An 18,581-nucleotide genomic window follows, 5' to 3' on the forward strand; every position below is an offset into this window, starting at 1 on the left:
GCGTGGACTGTTGTTCCCAGGCCCTTCTCCCCACCCCTGCTCTTTTCCTCCATGTGTGCGGGGTGTGGGTGGTTCTTATTAAAGTACCGGGTTCTTCCACATCTTGTAATAAACTGATGCTGCAGGAAGAGGTCTCAGACACACTGTTTTGCCCCTCCCTGTACAGAATTGGGGCTGTGCGTCCTCCAGGCTGAGAAGCGTGTAGTGATGTAGGGCTTGCACTTAGTCAGAGCAACTAAAGAAAAATGACTGAAGACAATAATCACGGCAACTCCCAATAGCAACGAATGTGGTTCCAGAGGGAACAGGCTGTGAGTTGTGCCGCAAGGCGGAAGGCAGAAGTTGTGTGTCACCTTCCTGCACTACACTGCCGTGACCTAAAGTTTTCAGAAGGACCGAGGGGGCCTGTTGGTCCTGAGGCCTGTGGTGTTTGGGAGGAAGGGGTCCACAACGGTAAGCAAAGTCCCATGAACCAGCCTGTGTGGGGCATCAGAGAAGTGGCAGGGGTGTGGGTCCCAAAGCAGCTTAAGGGTCACTGAGTTGTGCAGCCATTTCCCGTCTCTAAGGCAGGAGTCGGGCCTTCCCGAGTCCCCAAAAAGCAGCTTTGACCCATGAAACGGAGAGGAGGCATGAGGGCAGGAGGAAAGGGGTGTTAGATGCATACAGGACAGAGGTGCAGGGCGAGGCTGGGCAAAGGAGGGATTTGGCCAGCAAGCCTTTTTTTTCAGGACTGCCCCCACTGGTGCATTTTGCTCTGCGTCTCCAAATTTAAACATCCCGCAGCTCAGGGCCTAGACGGCAGTCAGCTCCGATGACAAGACTCTGCTCAGGAGCCTTTCTCCTTCTGAGGGCTCTGGCGCTGGCTGGCTGGCCACGGGGCTGCCTCTGAGCTCCCTCCTTACCCCCAGCTCAGTGACACAGCAAGGGCTCTGGGTTTTGGTCAGAAGAGCAGGGGCTCCCAAGCAGGGAGGGACACGATCAGCTGCCATGAGACAAGACGCCTCTGGCTGTTTGTTCACAGTGGGCTCGCCGTGGGGGGGGGGGGAGAGAGAGAGAGAGAGCCTCCCCTCCATGTCAGTAAGGGCATCCCATCAGCGACGTACCAGCAAATCTACTGAAAATCACACACCGGTCCATGGTTTCCTGCTGGTTCCTGAATTAGGAATTCCTTAATGCAATTTTCAGTGGACACTCTCTCATAAAGCATGAACTCAGGATAGGGTGTGGCAGGCGGTAGGAGGGGACATTCAAAGGTGTGTGGCAGACACCCTGGGAGGCTCCCAATAACCTTGCCTGCTTCTCTCTCAGAGCAACCTCTCACCCGACTTGGAGCTGGGCACATGGCCGCCCAGCACTACCGAATTCCCAGTCTCTTCCAATGCGAGGCTGGGAAGGTGACCAGGCTCTCCCTCTCCGCACATGGACGTCTACAGTTGAAAGATCGCTGTGGTATAGACCTCTGTGTTCAGCAGCCTAGTCAGTACCTGGGACGTTTCCAGTAGCCCAGAGCCACTGGTGTCTCTCCTGACAGCGAGCCCTCTCCCCAGGCTGACCGGATACACCGACTCTAGTGACATGTGTGCCCTGCCAGCCCTCATAGGTTAACTCCCAGGTGGGCACCTCTCAGCTGAGGCATTGAGTTTGCCTGTGCTCCTGCATCCGGATGGATTATGACGCGGGCCCTGTTTGGGGACTGGCTGCCTGGGGACTCACCCTGCTCCTGGGAGCGGCCGGGGCTCCTGCATTCCCTTGGCTGTTCAGTGCTGTGTGCGCGGGACTCGTCTGTCCATTCTCCTGTCAGACACGCCAGGCCCGGTCCAGCTCGGGCTCCGGGAGCACAGGACCCCGGGCTGTGTCACACATCGCCCTGGTCACTGTCATTATATCGAGGAGCGGAACTTCTGAGTCAAAGGGAGCCCTGACTTCCTGGGCTAAGCGCATGTTTTTCAACGGAGCACTTTTGTGTGCCAGGCCCTGTGCTGAGCTACAAGGTGGGTAGGGGCAGCATGAACCAAAGCATGATTCAAAGATATCTAAGCCCCAGGCTGGCCCGTGGTGTGTGGGAAGGGCAGGCTGCTTTGAGAGGGATCAAAGGGGAGGCCTGGCTGCGTCTGTGGAGGGCGGTCAGAGATGCCCCCTAGTTAGGGACAGCTGCTGAGAGTCAACGCTGGTCAGGAGGTGTTAACCGTGGAAAACGTTGCAGGCAGTTGGACCAGTGTGTGCAAAGACTCTGAGGCTGGAGCAGGTTCGTCAGTCACTCTGGCTACCAGACCAAAGTGACACAGAGGGGGCAGCTTAAACAACAGAAAGTTTGTTTTCTCACAGTTACGGAGGCTGGGTATCAGCAAGCACCGGCGTCTCTTCCTCTTCTTGTAAGGGCGGTAGCCCAACCGGATCAGGGCCCCACCCCAACGACCTCATTTCACCTCCAGCCACCACTCACACGCCCCGTTCCCAGTACAGCCACACTGGGGGTTAGGTCTTCAGTATCTGCATTGGAGGAGACAAACTTTCAGTCTCTAACAGGAGGTGAGGGGCATTTGAGAAACTGGAGCATGTGTGGGGAGAGAGCTAGTTAGGCAGTGTCTGGGTCACCTGCTGTGTAAGAAACCACCCTGAAATTTAGTGCTCTAAAACAATAATCTTCATCTATTTAGTAATCTCCTGGACAGGAAGCTATAAATGTGTACATCATCTAAGATAGTTTGTTGGAGAGATAACTAAGCCCTTCCTTTGCTTCTCCCTCAGCCCTACTTCTGGGACCATGAGCTCTTGCGCTGGAACTCAGTCCTGGCCCGTGTGGTGATGCCAACTCCCTTGGGACATCAGAGCATCCGTGAGAGGAGCTCCGGGAGCTGCCCTGCCAGTACAGTCCTGGACTGTCTGACACCGTAATGCACTGGAGAGTGATGCAAACTTCTGTCTGCCACTCTCATGTGGGGCCCTTTGTTACAGCAACTGAACCTTGTTTTAAACAGAAGAGCACTCTTCGAGGGGATTTTTCTGTGTGGTTCTCTTGGGTCAGTGTATTCCAAGAACCACAGCTGTCTTAAATTGTCAACTCTCCTTTCCATGGGGTTACAGGCAAGCTCGGTGTGGGGACAAACCCCCAGAGAGCAGTTTCCAGGCTCTCGGCCTCATGTAGAGGGGTGCTGGCTCGGGTAGTAGATGGCCATCAGCTGTGGCTAGTTGGCTGTCAGCTGTAGCCGGTTAGCCAATTGGCCACTGATATAACTGGTGCAGCTGTGCTGGGGAGTGGGGAGTTGGTCGGTTGGCAGAAAAGCGGACAGCATGTCGCAGGTCGTGTAACTCCAGCCTCCAGTGAGACTATAGTGGTATGACTTCCCTACTTATGTCTCCGTGGGTGTTCCTTTTTGGCCTCACCATATCCTGCATTCTTATGCGGGGAGCGGGACCAGAGACCCCACATGACACCCTGCATGACACTCAGCTCCAGCCCACTTTCCTCTCCTTGTGCTTTTCCGGAAATCTAACCTGTGAAGTTGGATGTTCCCCAACTAAAAGAGTCTGGAGCAAATCCTTCCAGTGATGTCCTCTTGTTCTTTCCACTGACACTAGTGTCCCCACACCCCACCCCCATGGAAGCTGCTCATGAGCTCTGTTCTCTGACTGGCTGGCTCTCCGTCTTTGGTCTGCGAACACCTCTGGGCGGTCCTGTGCCTTTTCTGCTTTGTGCACTCTGAGCCTGTGCACAGTGGGCCTTCAGGACACCTAAGGGACATTGCCACACGCCCCCCACTCCACCCCCTCCATGGCCAGAAGCCTCTCACCATCCAAAAGCCTGTTGATTCTCTGTGGCCCAATGTCATGGGGGGTGTCATGCGGAGTCTCTGCTCCCGCTCCCCACATAGGAACACAGGACATGGTGAGGCCAAAAAGGAACACCCACGGAGCCATAGGTAGGGGAGTCATACCACTATAGTCTCACTGGAGGCTGGATTCACACGATGGGCGATCTGCTATCTGCTTTTCTGCCAACCGACCGACTCCCCGTTTGCTGCTGCAATCCGCCTCTCTGCAATCCGCAATCCATACTCCGCCACTTGCTAGCTCAGCCACCATCTTCTTGCTAGCCCCCATTTTACTGCTAGCGTAGCCACAGCAGTTATATTAGTGGCCAATGGCTCACTGGTTACAGCTGACGGCCAACTAGCCACAGCTGATGGCCATCCAATCACAGTTGATGGCCATTTACTAGCTGAGCCAGCACCTTTCTATGTGAGGCCGAGAGCCTGGAAACTGCTCACATCCAAACACTATTTCCACTCCCCAGGGGCTTCTACAGCCTCTTCCATGGGAAGTGTGAGGTCCCAGCTGTCAGATCTCTCCTCACATGTGCCTTCAAGTGCTGTGCTGGTCATTTATTGTCAGCTGGTCTCTCCTGAGGTATCCACAGGAGGCCAGGGTGGCGAGAAAGGAGTACATGAGCTGAGTTTTCACGGAGCCATGGAAAGGGCAGTGATGGATACATCCTGTTCCCAAATGACTGAGGTTTCTGCATTTTCTACAAAAGACTGCTTGTGTACAGGTGGGCTTTCTCTTTGTGGAAGCAAGTGGGCCCCAAGGTCCAAAGGAAGGAGCCTTCCCCCAGGGACAGTGAGGACAAAGGCTCTTGTTGGAGCTCCAGATGCCGGCCTGTGAATGGGCTCCTACCTGTATAGTCACATGAGCATGACCCTGTAATAACTGCTAAGCAAAGCAGGAGAAAGGCATGCCGGGCATGGGGGAGCTGGGAGGGTGTGGTGGTGCCGGTGAAGGAAGGTCTCCTTCCTCCCTTCAGTGCGAATTGCTTGTGGGAGTCACCTGAGGGCCACACAGCAGTTACCAAGTCTCGGGCTCCCAAGTGCGCTGTGCGCGGCTGGCAGCCTTAGCCCACATCACATGGACAAACAACGTCATGTGTCTTCTCCAAGTGTGAGCAGCAGAATCTGGGGGTGCAGTCTGGCTCCACATTTCCTCACCACAGCCCCGTTATGTCCCTTCTCTGAGCCTCAGCCTTGCCCTCTAAAGGGGGGACATCAGTTGCTACCTTAACAGGGTTAATCCCACAAAGACTAATTTGGGTAACGTGAGTGGCCCAGCCTGCAGCCGGCCCTCAACAGACGCTGCTTGCATCCATTTGGAGCTCCACGTTAGACTGGACTTTCACAGTGTTATCTGGAAGTGCTTCCTTGAAGCTAGCCTACATCCACACTGTTGCGGTTCCTGGGTTCTCCATTTAGCCAGCTGGAAGGAAGGGTCAGAAGTTTTTGATAGCCAGTGACAGGAATCCCAAAGCGGCTTAAACAAGCAAACAATCAAAGCAGGAGGAAATAATTTATGTACCAGGAAGTCTAAAGGCTGAGCGCTTCAGACCAGGCTTCACCTGGGTGCACAATAACCCCAGCAGCAACCACGTCTCTCCTGACCCCTTCGCTGTGCTCTCTTCCCTCTGTGCTGGTGTCCTTCTCAGGGGGCCTTTCCCTTTACGGAAGCAAGACGGCCACCAACGCACACAGGATGACGTCATACCCCCTCAGCACCTGAATGGGAATTAAGCTCCACTTGTCCCACGATTCCTACACGAGGGCCTATCCCCACCCCCGACCCCCAACTGATTGGTCACATGCCCAGCTGTGAGCCAATCACTGTGGCTGTGGAGGATGGGTGATGCTGATTGGCCAGCTGACGGTCATGGGATCGGCCTCTCCAAGAACACTTCTGAGCTGTTCCCTCTGTTTTCAGGGTGGGAGGTAGGGTAGTGTGACGCCTGTGACAGCGGGGTTCAGTGTCCAGCATTGTGTTCCCCTGGACTTAATTTCCTGGGATATACCTGCTCATACCCTCTTTCCACACCGCACTGTCGTATGTTTATGAAACAATTCATGGCAGCACCTTTCCCCTCCCCAAGACCCTTTTTACCCAGACTGAAAATGAGAAAGACCTTTTGGAAGACAGGATTTGGGGTCCACTCCCAGCTTCAAGACCTGCTGTTCGTATCCCATCATATCGTTCATTCAATCCCCCCACGTCCCTGAGCACCGACGACATGCTACTACTGTGAGTTTCAGGACTGGTGATTATTCTGAGTGGTCATCGCCTGGGAGTCTTCCAAGGAAAATGAGTTTCCTCAGAGCAAGCATCTGGAAGCAGATTTCCGTCCTACTGTGCCACTCACTGTGTGGCCCTGACAGCATTCCAGCCCCTCTCTGGGCTTCTGCTCTCTCACCTGCAAAAACGAGGCATAGGCGAAGATGGGATTCTGGAACGCCCTCAGCCCTGACATACTGTGGTTGGGCCTTGAACAGGTCTCTCCAGCTGGGAGTCAGCCCAGGACAGAGGAGGGTCTGGGGCTTTCTATATACGTGAGGACCCCAGGCTCTAGGTTCCTGGAAGGTTTCCTGACGCTGCCACTGCTGCTACAGAAAATCTCTGTTGGAGTGTTTGTGAACCCCATGCCCTCCCACCGCTGAAAGTCAAGTTTGGGACTCTGAAAGGGAACTGTAGGGAGGCCACATGGAGGGGAGGAGAGGATGGTGTAGAGCTTCCACGGAGCCCACCCACCCTCCAACTTCCTCTCCCACCCACCCCCCTTTCTGGGTTCCAGCTAAAATTGGTCCTGGCTCCCTGGAAGAACAGAGACCCCTGGTGTTGGTGGGGGAGGGAGGGATTCCTCTGAGGCACACCCAGTGGGGAGGCCTTTGTTTATCTTCTGGTTCAGTCTTGTTTCTCTTCACTCTTTCAACATTTCAGGGCATGAATTAATTGCCCTGGTCACTCTGTCACTCCTTTGTCACTTCACTCAGCGCCTCATCATCTTATCTTATTAATCCATTTGTTCCCTCTTTTACTTAGCTCATGCCTATTTTTTTCTATTTTTTCTAAAACAATAGAAAAAATTGTCTTGGGAGGAAACCCAAGAACAATCACACTAGAGCAGCTGCTAGACTTCTCAAAAGACTGGAGCCAGCAACTGGTAAGACCTGCAAAACCAAGTCTGCTGCGTCCCTTCCACTAGCCCTGGGCCTCAGAGTCACTCATCTCTGCTCCACTCTGCAACTCACGGGACCCTCCTCTCTTTTAAACCCATTGCTTTCTCTCCATTGCGACTGCCATGACCCTAGTCTATTTTTTTTTTTTGGCCTGGAGTTTTCTCCAACATCTACTCTTTCCCATTTCCTGTCTATTCTCATCAGTACAGCCAGAGTGATTTAGACTTTTGATTTTTGAAGGGCCAGAAAATAGTTATAGGAAGTGAAAATCTCAGGATATTGCTGCCAAGGAAACCAATGTGTTTCCCCAAATCACTGCATGTTTGGTGAAGTGCTGGTTAAGGTGCAGAGGCAGAGACTCCAGGGTGCCCTCTTGGGCACACTGGTCCTCCCTGCTCTGCCTGCTGAAGCATCCCTGCTCATAGTTTCCACCTATAATAAATCTCTCCTTTTAAGAAAATATACACTTCACCACCTGTATTTGTTTCCCATTACTGCTGTAACAAATTACTGCAATTTTTTTCTCTTACAGTTCTGGAGGTGAGAAGTCCTCTCACTGTGCCAGCATCAAGGTGTTCTTATCATCATAGAACTGTACTTTCCAATGTGGGCAATAGAAATACCTGCAAAATAAAATTAATGGTATTAGACAGGAAATATAGGTAAGTGTTTACACTTTGCATAATTGTGAAATTTTGCTACTAGTCTATGAAGAAAAATAAAATTGATGTTTAAAGCATTGTCAATTCTTCTCATTTGAAAGGCTATATATTTTCAGAATGACTGAGTTATTTAAATTACTTTAAAAATTATGAACCTTTGAAAATCTGTACTGCAACATTTGAGAGAGAAAAGCTAGATTTCCTTTCCAAGAGCCAGGTTTGCTGTTCAGTATATTATAAACGAAGTACTTTTTAAATTAATTGTTTGAATTTCAAAATATGTTTCAAAAGAACTCTAATGGTTTTTACAAGAATAAAAAGTCTACCGTACATACCTGTTAAAATTCCGTTTATCATCTATTTTATTACAGATTCAGTGAGTAACCATTTTATTTTTATTTTTATAATATTTTTATGAAAAACTACAGCTAACATACAACATTAGATCACTTTCAGTTGTGCACCATAGCTGTTCAACATTTATATACCTATAGAAGTGATCCCAGTAGTTCAGCAACCGTCTGACACAGTACTATGCTATCTCAATATTAATGACTATATTCCCTGTGCTGTATATAATGTCTTCCCCTCTTTTTAAGTATTTCAGTTACAGTTAACATTCAATATTATTTTATATTAATTTCAGGCATACAACATAGTGGTTAGACATTTATATAATTTAAGACGTGATCCCCCTGACTAGTCTAGTACTCACCTGGCACTATACCTAGCTATTACCATATCATTGACTATATTCCCTATGCTTTACTTTACATCCCCATGACTATTTTGTAACTACCAATTTTTACTTCTTAATCCCTTCCTCTTTTTCACCCTGTCCCCCAACCCTCCTCCCATCTATCACCCCGATAAGTCTAGTACCCATCTGACTCCATACATAGTTATTACAACATTATTGGCTGTATTCCTTATGCTGTACACTACATCCACATGACTACTTTGTAACAACCAATTTGTACTTCTTAATCCCTTCCCCTTTTTTACCCACCCCCTTAAATCCTCTCCCATCTGGCAACCATCAACATGTTCTCTATGTATGAGTGTGTTTCTGTTTTGTTTGTTTGTATTGTTCTTTAAATTTCACACATAAAGGAAATTACATTACATCTGTCTTTTGCTATCTGACATGACCACTCGCTACAATACCCTCCAGGTCCATCCATGCCACTACAGATGGCAAGAACCCATTCCCTTCCATGGCTGAGCAATACTCCATTCTATACGAGTATAGGTATCACCCCTCTTTGTCCATTCATCCATCGATGGACATCCAGGCTGCCTTCACATCTTGGCCTTTGACTCTAGTCCCTATGCTGTACTCCACATCCCGTATTAGATGTCTTATATTTAAAAGGTCAACTTAAAAAGATATTCTCAGAATCATCTCGAAGAGATTCTTGAAAATAGGTCTTGAGGAAAGGTAAATTCTAAACACATGGTGATCATCAGACTTTTAAGAATCACCCAAATAAGAGACTCATTATGTAGAATGTTTTTTATTCAGAAAAGCTTTCAACAATTCTAACTTTTTGGTTTATTTTACCTGTTAACTCTAAGTAATAGTTGTGGCTACATATTTGTGTATCATCTTATTGCAAAAGCATCACTGCCATCAGCTATTTTAGGTGTCTTGCCCTGATATCTATGAAATCTTTCTGTTGTGTTCATGAGGCTCTTTGCAGTCTCCCTTTTAATTAATGTTCTAATTATTGTCACAAGTACTTATAGATACATCTTCTTTCTGACACTAGACTGAATGGCCTTCATGTGTCATGGTGGCAAGAACAGACAGTTTTGTTTCCTGCTGTATTCCAGCTAGTAACCATCAGTGTCTGGCACCAAGTTGGTGCTTAATCAATATTTGTTGAAAGAATGAATATCAGACTTGAGGCTGCTAAGCACCAGTGAGAAGCAAGCAGGATGATATCCCGAGGTGGGTCTTTATTTTCCTTAGCAGTCTTCTGCTGTTGACACCATCCACCCACAGCAGTCTGTCAGAAGGCCTATCAGATGACTGGGAAACATGGAGGCTTAAATTACCCACGCCGTGTTTGCCAAGTGTACTTGTGCCACACCCAGCAATGCACCTGACTCCAGCTCACATACTCTGGTGTTGCTGCAGACCCATAATGATGTGAGTGGGACTGTGTGTGAATATGTTCTTCAAGTTTTTCAAATATGAAATATTTCATTGTAATCGTATTCACACATTTTTCACTGAATTTCAGATCTCTGTCTTTGAAAACGTTATTTTATAGTCACGTGATTTCTAAAAATAAAAGACATGGATAGTACCCTGCCTTCTCTGAAACCATCTCTATAAATTATCAAAGATTATTTTGAAACATAACAGAATGAAAAAGCCAAAATCATATAATGAGTATTTCTAATGTTGTTCATCCCCTCTCTCCTAATTATTCATCAGAAAAGGAAAGGGACAATGTCAATATTAGTTAAGTGCCCTCATGTGACAGAGGCTTTATGGGTGGGATCTAATTTAAATTTTGCAACAATGCTAGCACGCAGGTATTACTTACCATAATTCGCACACAAGACTACAGGGAATGAAGTAAATTGTCCAAGAGCACATAGCTAGTGAATATCAAAGCTAAATTTGAATCTACCTGTTTGACACTAAAACCTGTGCTGTGTCCCCAATATCTTAATGCAATAAGCGCACACTGGAATTCGCACAACTCTAACAGAGGTCTCTAATCAGTTTAACCATATTTTTTTCTCACTTGTATTTTAACCACCGTGCTGTTGTCAGGCTTTTTAATGGAGAGAGCTGAGTGTTGGGAGATGCCACTAAGGAATTGACAACATGTAGCTAAAAGCTATTCAGGTTTTTAAGTATCTTTTTTCCTTCTTCAGTTTCACAGTTTATTTAGTTCCAAAAGGCAGAAATATTGAAATAAGTTTTTCACTATGTAGAAATGTTCTCTCAAGAAAAAATTCCCTTCCTCTTGAAAATATTTTTGTTGGAGCAACACAGAAAGGTACCACAGAAGCCTGTTTGAACGAATTGCTTGAGTCAGCAACTCTGTACAGACACAGTGTGAAAGATTCGTGAATTTGGGTAAACACTCCTGAAGGAGACCTAACATTTCAGGGTTCCAGTCCAGTTTGGGGGCAGGGGATTAGATGTAATTTCATTGTCTATTACTTCATATGATTCAGATTAAGAAATAGCAACGTTATGTAATATAATGTTTGCTTCTAAGTATTTCCTGGAGGGGGCAGTGCAGGAAGAGAACAGTAAAGTTGTAGATAGGGAACGTTTTATGAAAAATCAATTCTAACAGACATGTCATCAAAAATAACTCAATTTGTATTTGTTATATAAATTGATTGTTTTTACTCATATTAAGGACTCAATATATTTAATTGAAATATAATCTTGTATATTGTCACACTTGTACACAAAGTACAATCCTTTTTACTCTAGTAAGGTCCACTAAGTCTAAAGCAGTGTTTAGAATGAACTTTGTGTATTACATAAATTACCTTTATCACATAGAGGGTTTTATTTTAAATAAATTAAATTTGGCAACCTCAAGACATTCAGTTTTGTTTTGTTTTGTTTTACCTTCTGGAAAAGAGAAAGGAAAAATCTTATCTTTTATTGATTACCTGTTATGTGCTGTCCCAGGCAACTTGATAAATATTATCCCAGTCATGACACTGTTCATACACCAGCAGATGGCGTTGCTATAACCCGACCCATTAAAACCAGGACAACTTGCTTTATCTTATTCATTTCAAAGGATCTTGGATTACAAAGACTAGACTTCCAAATAATTATTAGCTATGTTGTTAGTTTGAACTAAAAATCATATCTGAGAATCATAGATTTTAGAAAGTGTCTAAATAACTGTCTGTAGCTTGAATTTTCTTTGTACAACCCCGTCAGGTTTTCAGAAGAGGTTCATATTCCTTGCTACAGCGGAGAACTCAGTACCTCCTTAGACAGTCATCCTACCTATGAATTACTTTGGCTCTCAGAAAGTTATTCTAATATAGAGTAAGAATCCTCTTCCTCTAAAATCTATATACTGGTTCTGAATTTATCCCTTAAGGTCATTCAGAAGCAATCCATTTATTATTCAACAAGTATTCACTGAGCACATTAGTCTCCTAGGGTTGCCATCACAAAGTATCACAGACTGGATTGCTTATGAAAATAGATGTTTATTCTCTTCCAGTTCTGGAGGCTAGAAGTCCAAAATCAAGGTGTTGGCAGGACCATCGTCTCTCTGAACATTTTAAAATATTTTCTCTATGCATACATAAAAAACTCATGCAAAACCAGCTAAGTTTGGTATAATGTTCTGTAAACATTTTTTTTTCATTTAATAGGACCACAGGCATGTTTTTTCACTTCATAAGATATTCTTCTAAAATGTTTTTTTTCAGTTATATAATAGTCCATTTTGCAGATGGATCACATTTTTAAACTATGTTTACAGAACTGTAAACATTTTTAATTTTTTTTGTTCTTAAAATAATGATACGATCTTCATCAGCACAGGAAGCATTTTCCCTGTACTATTGAATAATTCCTACTGATAAACTTCTAAGAGTTAAATGCTTAGAAAAAATAATTTTAAAGTATTTAGAGAAATATTGTCAAATTGCCCTCCAGAAAAAGTGCCTTTAATTTCCATTTCATGAGCTGAGAACCTAGTTCTCTATCTTGTCACCAACATTGCGTATTCTTTTAAAACATGGACATTTGATTGGTGAAAACTTACATCTTGTTTTAATTTTCATTTCTTTGGTTTTACTGAGGGGAAAAAATGTGTATATCTATTGATCATTTGTATTTCTGCTTTTGTGAATTTTTCAAAAGATAAACTCCATGAAGGTGAATATATATCTCTCACTTCACTACTATATCCTACTCCTAGTACAGTAATGTACGTAAGAGTAGTTACTCAATAAAAATGTATTGTATGCATTCAGGCATTACCTAATTTCTTTTTCCATGTTGTTTTCAGTGTATTTGTATTTTTCTTATTGAATAGTGTGTGTTCTGTATATTTTAAATATATTTAGGTTCCTAATTTATACTGGGAATATTTTTTCCACATTGTTGTTTGCCATTTAGTTATGTTTAAAATGTTTTTTGTTAATTAAAATTTTTTGTTTCTATTTCTGTGTAGTAAATCAAGTACTGTTTTCCTTATGTAGTACGTCTTTGGTGTTTGCTGAATAAGGCTTTCTCCATTCCAAGATTATGTAACTGTCCATCAGTAGTTACAGGAAGTAATTCAGGATGTAATGATCAAACCCAATTTTCTCTCAAATTCTTAATCTATATTGTTGTAGAATTATTTCCCAAGTAATTTTAAATTCCAAATTTATTATATAAAAGTGATAATGGAAAATTACAAGAATAATAATCCTAAAACTAGGAATTACTGTGTTAATCATTTTATATGTGTTATATTACCTAAAACTCACATCAATCCTATCATCTTTTTATCATCATCATCATCATCATTTCTTCTTTACAACTGGGAAACCCGGGGCTAAGAAAAATTCATAAAACTCGTACGTATTTGAGCTGTTTTTGAAATACTGCTTTCTGATTGTTATTGCATTAAAACATACCGCTTTAATTGTTATACCTTTATCATTTTCACATCAGGTAAATAAATGGACCAGCTTTCTGAATCTCGGTTTCTGCTTCACATATTCTCCATACACAATTTAGTCTTGTCTTCATCCCTCATCATGTTTGTGTTCATTTGTGTCTTTCTACTTGAAAATAGTAGCTTAAGGCCTGTGACAGATATTCTTGAATATTGTGTAGCCCTCATAGCAAAAGAGATACTTGGAGGTCTGTTGCTTGTCTGTCCTATAAAGAGCATCCTGAATCTTGTCTGCTTCCTGAGATATCAGCTACCTTTCAGGGACGACAGTGGCAAGTTGGTTTTGGTGTCTTTTCTATACCTGGACCCACCTGTACTAATCTAGCAGCACTAGATTTTCTAGTGTGTATAAAGGATTCATCCTTATTTTCCAGCGTTGTCTCTATTTTTGTATTCTTTTGGTCATTTAAATGAGGATATGGTTATAGAATAGGAAGTTAGAGGTTTACCTAGAAATTCATCCTGATCTTTAAAGGATGAGTAAATGTCTGTGAGACAGAAAAGACGAGTAAGGCATCCTAGGTAGGAAAATGATATGTGGAAAATGTAGAAGAAAGAGAAATTGTCTGGAACCGGTGTGGAGGCAATTAGAAAGACATGTCTGAGATAAGTGATGCTCTAAGATCAAATTAGGAGACATCCAAGCTGGGGTCTGTCAATTAGATATTAACGTCTAAAATTCCAAAATTATTTTTCACCTGAATGCAAAAGGATAACTTATTTGGAAACTTTTAACATTGTATTAATATTCCTCTGTTTTCATAATGCTGGTCTTGCAATAGGGCAAAACCATTGATGCCACACTTCCATTAAGCCAAAATCTAAAAAAAACAGTGTTTTCTACTTGTGATATCTCTTAAGTTGTCTCCAGCCATGCTGAGTATCTTTGATGAGTATCTTTAATGGCGTTATCAATAGCTTGCAATGCCATGTAACAACATTTGTGGATGTACCAACTTAAGTAGGGGAAAAAAAATGACTACCTATGATATAAAAGAAATGTGGTACCCCTCATAGCAAACACACTCCAGATAGTTTAAGCAAATTTCCTGAAAGTTATCCAATGGAAATTTGGAACATTGTCTAAGTAACACATTAGATTCTGTAAAAGTGATATTTGATTTGATGTGCTTATAATACAAAGTCTTGTATTACTCAGACACATTGATTAATAAAATAAAGTATATTATGCCACCACTTGGATGAATCTCTCATGATTACTCATTTGGACTGTTCGTAATTACCTGCTCAAATACTTTTTCTTAAATGTATTGAAAACATCACTACTGAAATAACTTCCTGAAGTATAGCTATGATAATGTTACTTTTCCATGTAAACACCTTAGAGAGTTCCCCATTTCCTATAAAATAAACCCAAATTCTTTACTTTGGAATTCACTGCTTATCACAGTATTATACAAACCTTAATAATTAGGTTTTTTTTCCCTCATATCCTTTGTAACACTCATCCTTAGTGGAAATGTTCTCTACATCCCATAGACGCCTGACACTTTTACTCCTTTCTAACTTTGCTTATGAAGCGTTGTCTGCTTGGACCACACCTCCCCTCTCGCTCAACATCCCCCATCCCCACCCCCACCCACCCACACATTTCTTCTTCTTCTACATATTTTATTATTCCTTAAGGATCTATGAAATGGCACCTCTCAATGAAGCCCTGGCCCAACACCAATATTTTTCTTAAACTTGTTGCCGTAGGTTACATTTTAAGGTGTTTGTACAGCTCTTGTTCTACTCTCACATCATACGTTTATCCAATAATAAAATTTATTTAATTGTAATTCACCCTACAGTACTTTGTAGATAAAGTATATACAGTAAATATTTATTGCATGAATGAATAACGTAATGTTTTGGCTTTGTTTGTGACTTAGGGCTCCTTGGAAGCAAACTCATATCATAAGAGATGACGAAACATAGCCTCTAATTCTTTACTTCCAGTTTAAATGTAGTAGCTGACAATAGGAAGTGAATGGTATTACTGCTTGATACCACATGAATAACTCACCAGCTAATTCAGAATCAGTGTAACATCTTTTGCAAGAACAACAACAGCAACAAAAATACATTACAAACCCCATATATTTTATCCTCATAGTGTATCTTTATTAGTCATGCCATTCCTTTGGTGTGATAGTTTAAATTTATAGACAGATAGTTTCACAACAGTCATAAAAAAAAAAGGTGAGTGTTTTAAGTGAGGATGAACCTTATTAACATGAAATTTGGGCAGCACTGGCACCAGATAATTGAACGGATAACTTGTGAAAACTTAAAATAGGACATAGTAGCTATCAGAGCCATAAAACACAAGTCACAACAAAATTAGATTTGCTTCTTCTTTTGGTAGGGTTAGCATATGGAAAATCATGGAAACATTCTGTACCAAGTATATCTTGATTTATTTTCTTATTTAAACGTGTTCTTTATGTACTATAGAAATAATATTATAACAGCAATAAAAAAATTTAAGAGAAGAAGACATTACCATGTAACAATCACTTCTTTGTTTTCTCTTTTTTTCTAAATGCCCTCCTGTTCTTTTTTCCCCCCATTCATTTATTTAATCACCAAACAATTGGTGAACACCTTCTCTATATTTGATGGAATATTTGAATTTTATTAGTTTTTCAACTTTCCAGATATCCACATGGATAAGACAGTAAATTATGACTTTAAAGAAAACACAGCCAGATTAATTTCCAGTTTGTCAAATCACACCTAAAGCTGTGGATTAGTGATTTGGTATCAACCTAAAGTTTCTATTCTTGGGCCCAATACTAGTCAATATGTTCACCAGTCTTAAATGTTGAAAGAAGTAATGCTTTTTCATCAAATGTGCATATGTACAAATGAAACAAAATTGTAGGTGATAAGTAATATCAGAGATGATGAAAACTAGAATTTAATTCTAGTTGCATTATCATGTTATAAGCTGCAGGAATGATGTCTAAATTATTGATAATAATATTGATGGCAGCTAATGCTTAAAAGAGAACTGATTATCAGCCATTGTGGTAAATATTTTGCCAATTTTATTTAATCCTCACCAAAATTTTAGGATGAGGTGATCATTTCATACATGAGGAAATGAAGGTTCAAACTGCTTAGGGAACAAGCGAGGGAGGAGCAAAGTCAGAATCCCAAGTCTGATCTTCTGACCGTAGAACCTGTCTTGCTTTTTCTTCAACTTCTTGTAGCTGAGTATACCTAGGAAGTTCTCTTGAATTTCCCTGTGTTTCCCCAATTCCTTACTCGTTCTGGAAGTTTTGTGCTGTGTGCACACTGTATTTACATATCTTAGCCTCCTTAACCTTTAATATGAAAAACAAAAAGATAGATTCACACAGAACTCTTTATGCAGATACATTGAACACTTCAGCTACCTTTGTCTCCTTTCTCAGGAGATTCTTTTGTCGTTTCATTCCACTCCTTCCTACGTGCCATAATCTGTATGGATGACAATGGGGTCAGCCTCGTTTCTTTAAAGTTTTTGACTATTTTCTTTTTTCAGAGAAGTTTTAGATTCACAGCAAAATTGAGCAGAAGGTAGAGATTTCCCATATCCCCCCTGGCCCCACAAATGCATAGCTTCCCTCAATGTCAACATCCCCACCAGAGGGGACATTTGTTACAACTGATGAACCTACATGGACATGTCATCATCACCCAAAGCCCACCGTTGACAATACGGTCCAGTTTTGCTGTTGTACATTGTATGGGTTTGGACAAATATATAATGACATGTATCCATCATTATGGTGAAATACAGAGCATTTTCATTGGCCTAAAGACCCTCAGTGTCCCACCTATTCATCCCTACCTGTCCCCTCCCCCCTCCCAAGTCCCTGACAACCACTGATCTGTTCATTGTCTCCATAGTTTTGCCTTTTCCAGAAAATCATATAGTTGGAATCATACAGTATATAGTCTTTTCAATGGCTTCTTTCACTTAGTAATATGCATTGAAAGTTCCTCCATGTCTTTTTGGCTTGATAGCTCATTTATTTTTTTGTGCTGATTAATATTCATTATCTGGATGTTCCACAGTTTATTTACCCATTCATCTACTAAAGGGCATCTTGATTGCTTCCAACTTTTAACAATTACCAATGATGCTGCTATAAACATCATGGGTAGGTTTTTGTGTGGACATAAGCTGTCATTCATTTGCGTAAGTACCGAGGACTTTTTGTATTTGATGATCTCTGTATTGTACGGTAAGAATATGCTGAGTTTTATAAGAAAGCACCACACTGTCTTTCTAAGTGGCTGCACCATTTTGCATTCCCACGAGCAATGAATGAAAATTCCTGTCACTTCACATTCTCTCCAGCATTTGGTGTTGTCAGTGTTCTGAATTGTGGGCATTCTAATAGGTGTGTAGTGGGACTATTTGGTTTTTCAAAGATTGCTGACCATATTGCCCATGCCTGAAACATACTCCCTTGGCTATTACATTATAAATTCTAAAATGGCATGGTTCCAACCGTCCCATCAATTTCTCTTCATTAACTCTGTCTACTCAACCAAGTTTAGACTAGCAATTGCCTTTATTTCTGTCTCTAAAATCTGGGAGACAAGGCAAATATTTCCTAGATTCACTGATTTTTAGCAGAATGTAGCTTTAGAAGATGTACGGGCAGTTTCAGTTTGTCATTATGTGTCTCTTGTTTCTGGACCAGCTTTGTGAGGTATCTTTGGCAGTGCCTTCTGCACCATCCAGTCCACAGTCCAAGCACCTGGCATCACATTCATGCTTATCCTCATCAAGATATGGTCCTTATACCTCTGTTCTCGGAGGACACCCAAAGTTTGTCCCAGCACTGAGATTCTATATATTTTGTCTTGCATGGTTAAGAGTCTAGAGCTAGGGAAGCTGTCCTGAATGGATAGCTTTGATATTGATTTATTGGTGATATTTTACTTAAATAATAGTAGTCATTTTTTTGAAGCAAACAGACTTGAATCTTTATCACGTTTGTACACAGAATAAAACTTGACTAAGTTGCCGGGAAGGTAAAGGGCTGCATATACAAAGCACAAAATACAATGTAACAATTTGCATGCTTAGATGATTTTAACTTAGATGATTTTATAAAATACAATTTTATAAAAGTCTAATGTAAAGAAACAATTTCTTTCCCCAAAGACATAATTATTCAAAACTTTTAAAATCTCTTAATCACTACAATTTTTATAATGCCAGAGAAGAAAAAGGGAAATTA

At 42.2% G+C, this 18,581-nt stretch overlaps 1 pseudogene; it reads left to right on the forward strand.

The window, feature by feature from the left end:
• Positions 1-11,877, forward strand: part of LOC141567629 (serine/threonine-protein kinase MARK2 pseudogene) — a 50,230-nt pseudogene extending 38,353 nt beyond the window's left edge.
• The last annotated feature ends 6,704 nt before the right edge of the window (positions 11,878-18,581 follow it).

This window comes from Rhinolophus sinicus, linkage group LG11 (assembly GCF_036562045.2).
Source record: "Rhinolophus sinicus isolate RSC01 linkage group LG11, ASM3656204v1, whole genome shotgun sequence".
Lineage (NCBI taxonomy): Eukaryota > Metazoa > Chordata > Mammalia > Chiroptera > Rhinolophidae > Rhinolophus > Rhinolophus sinicus.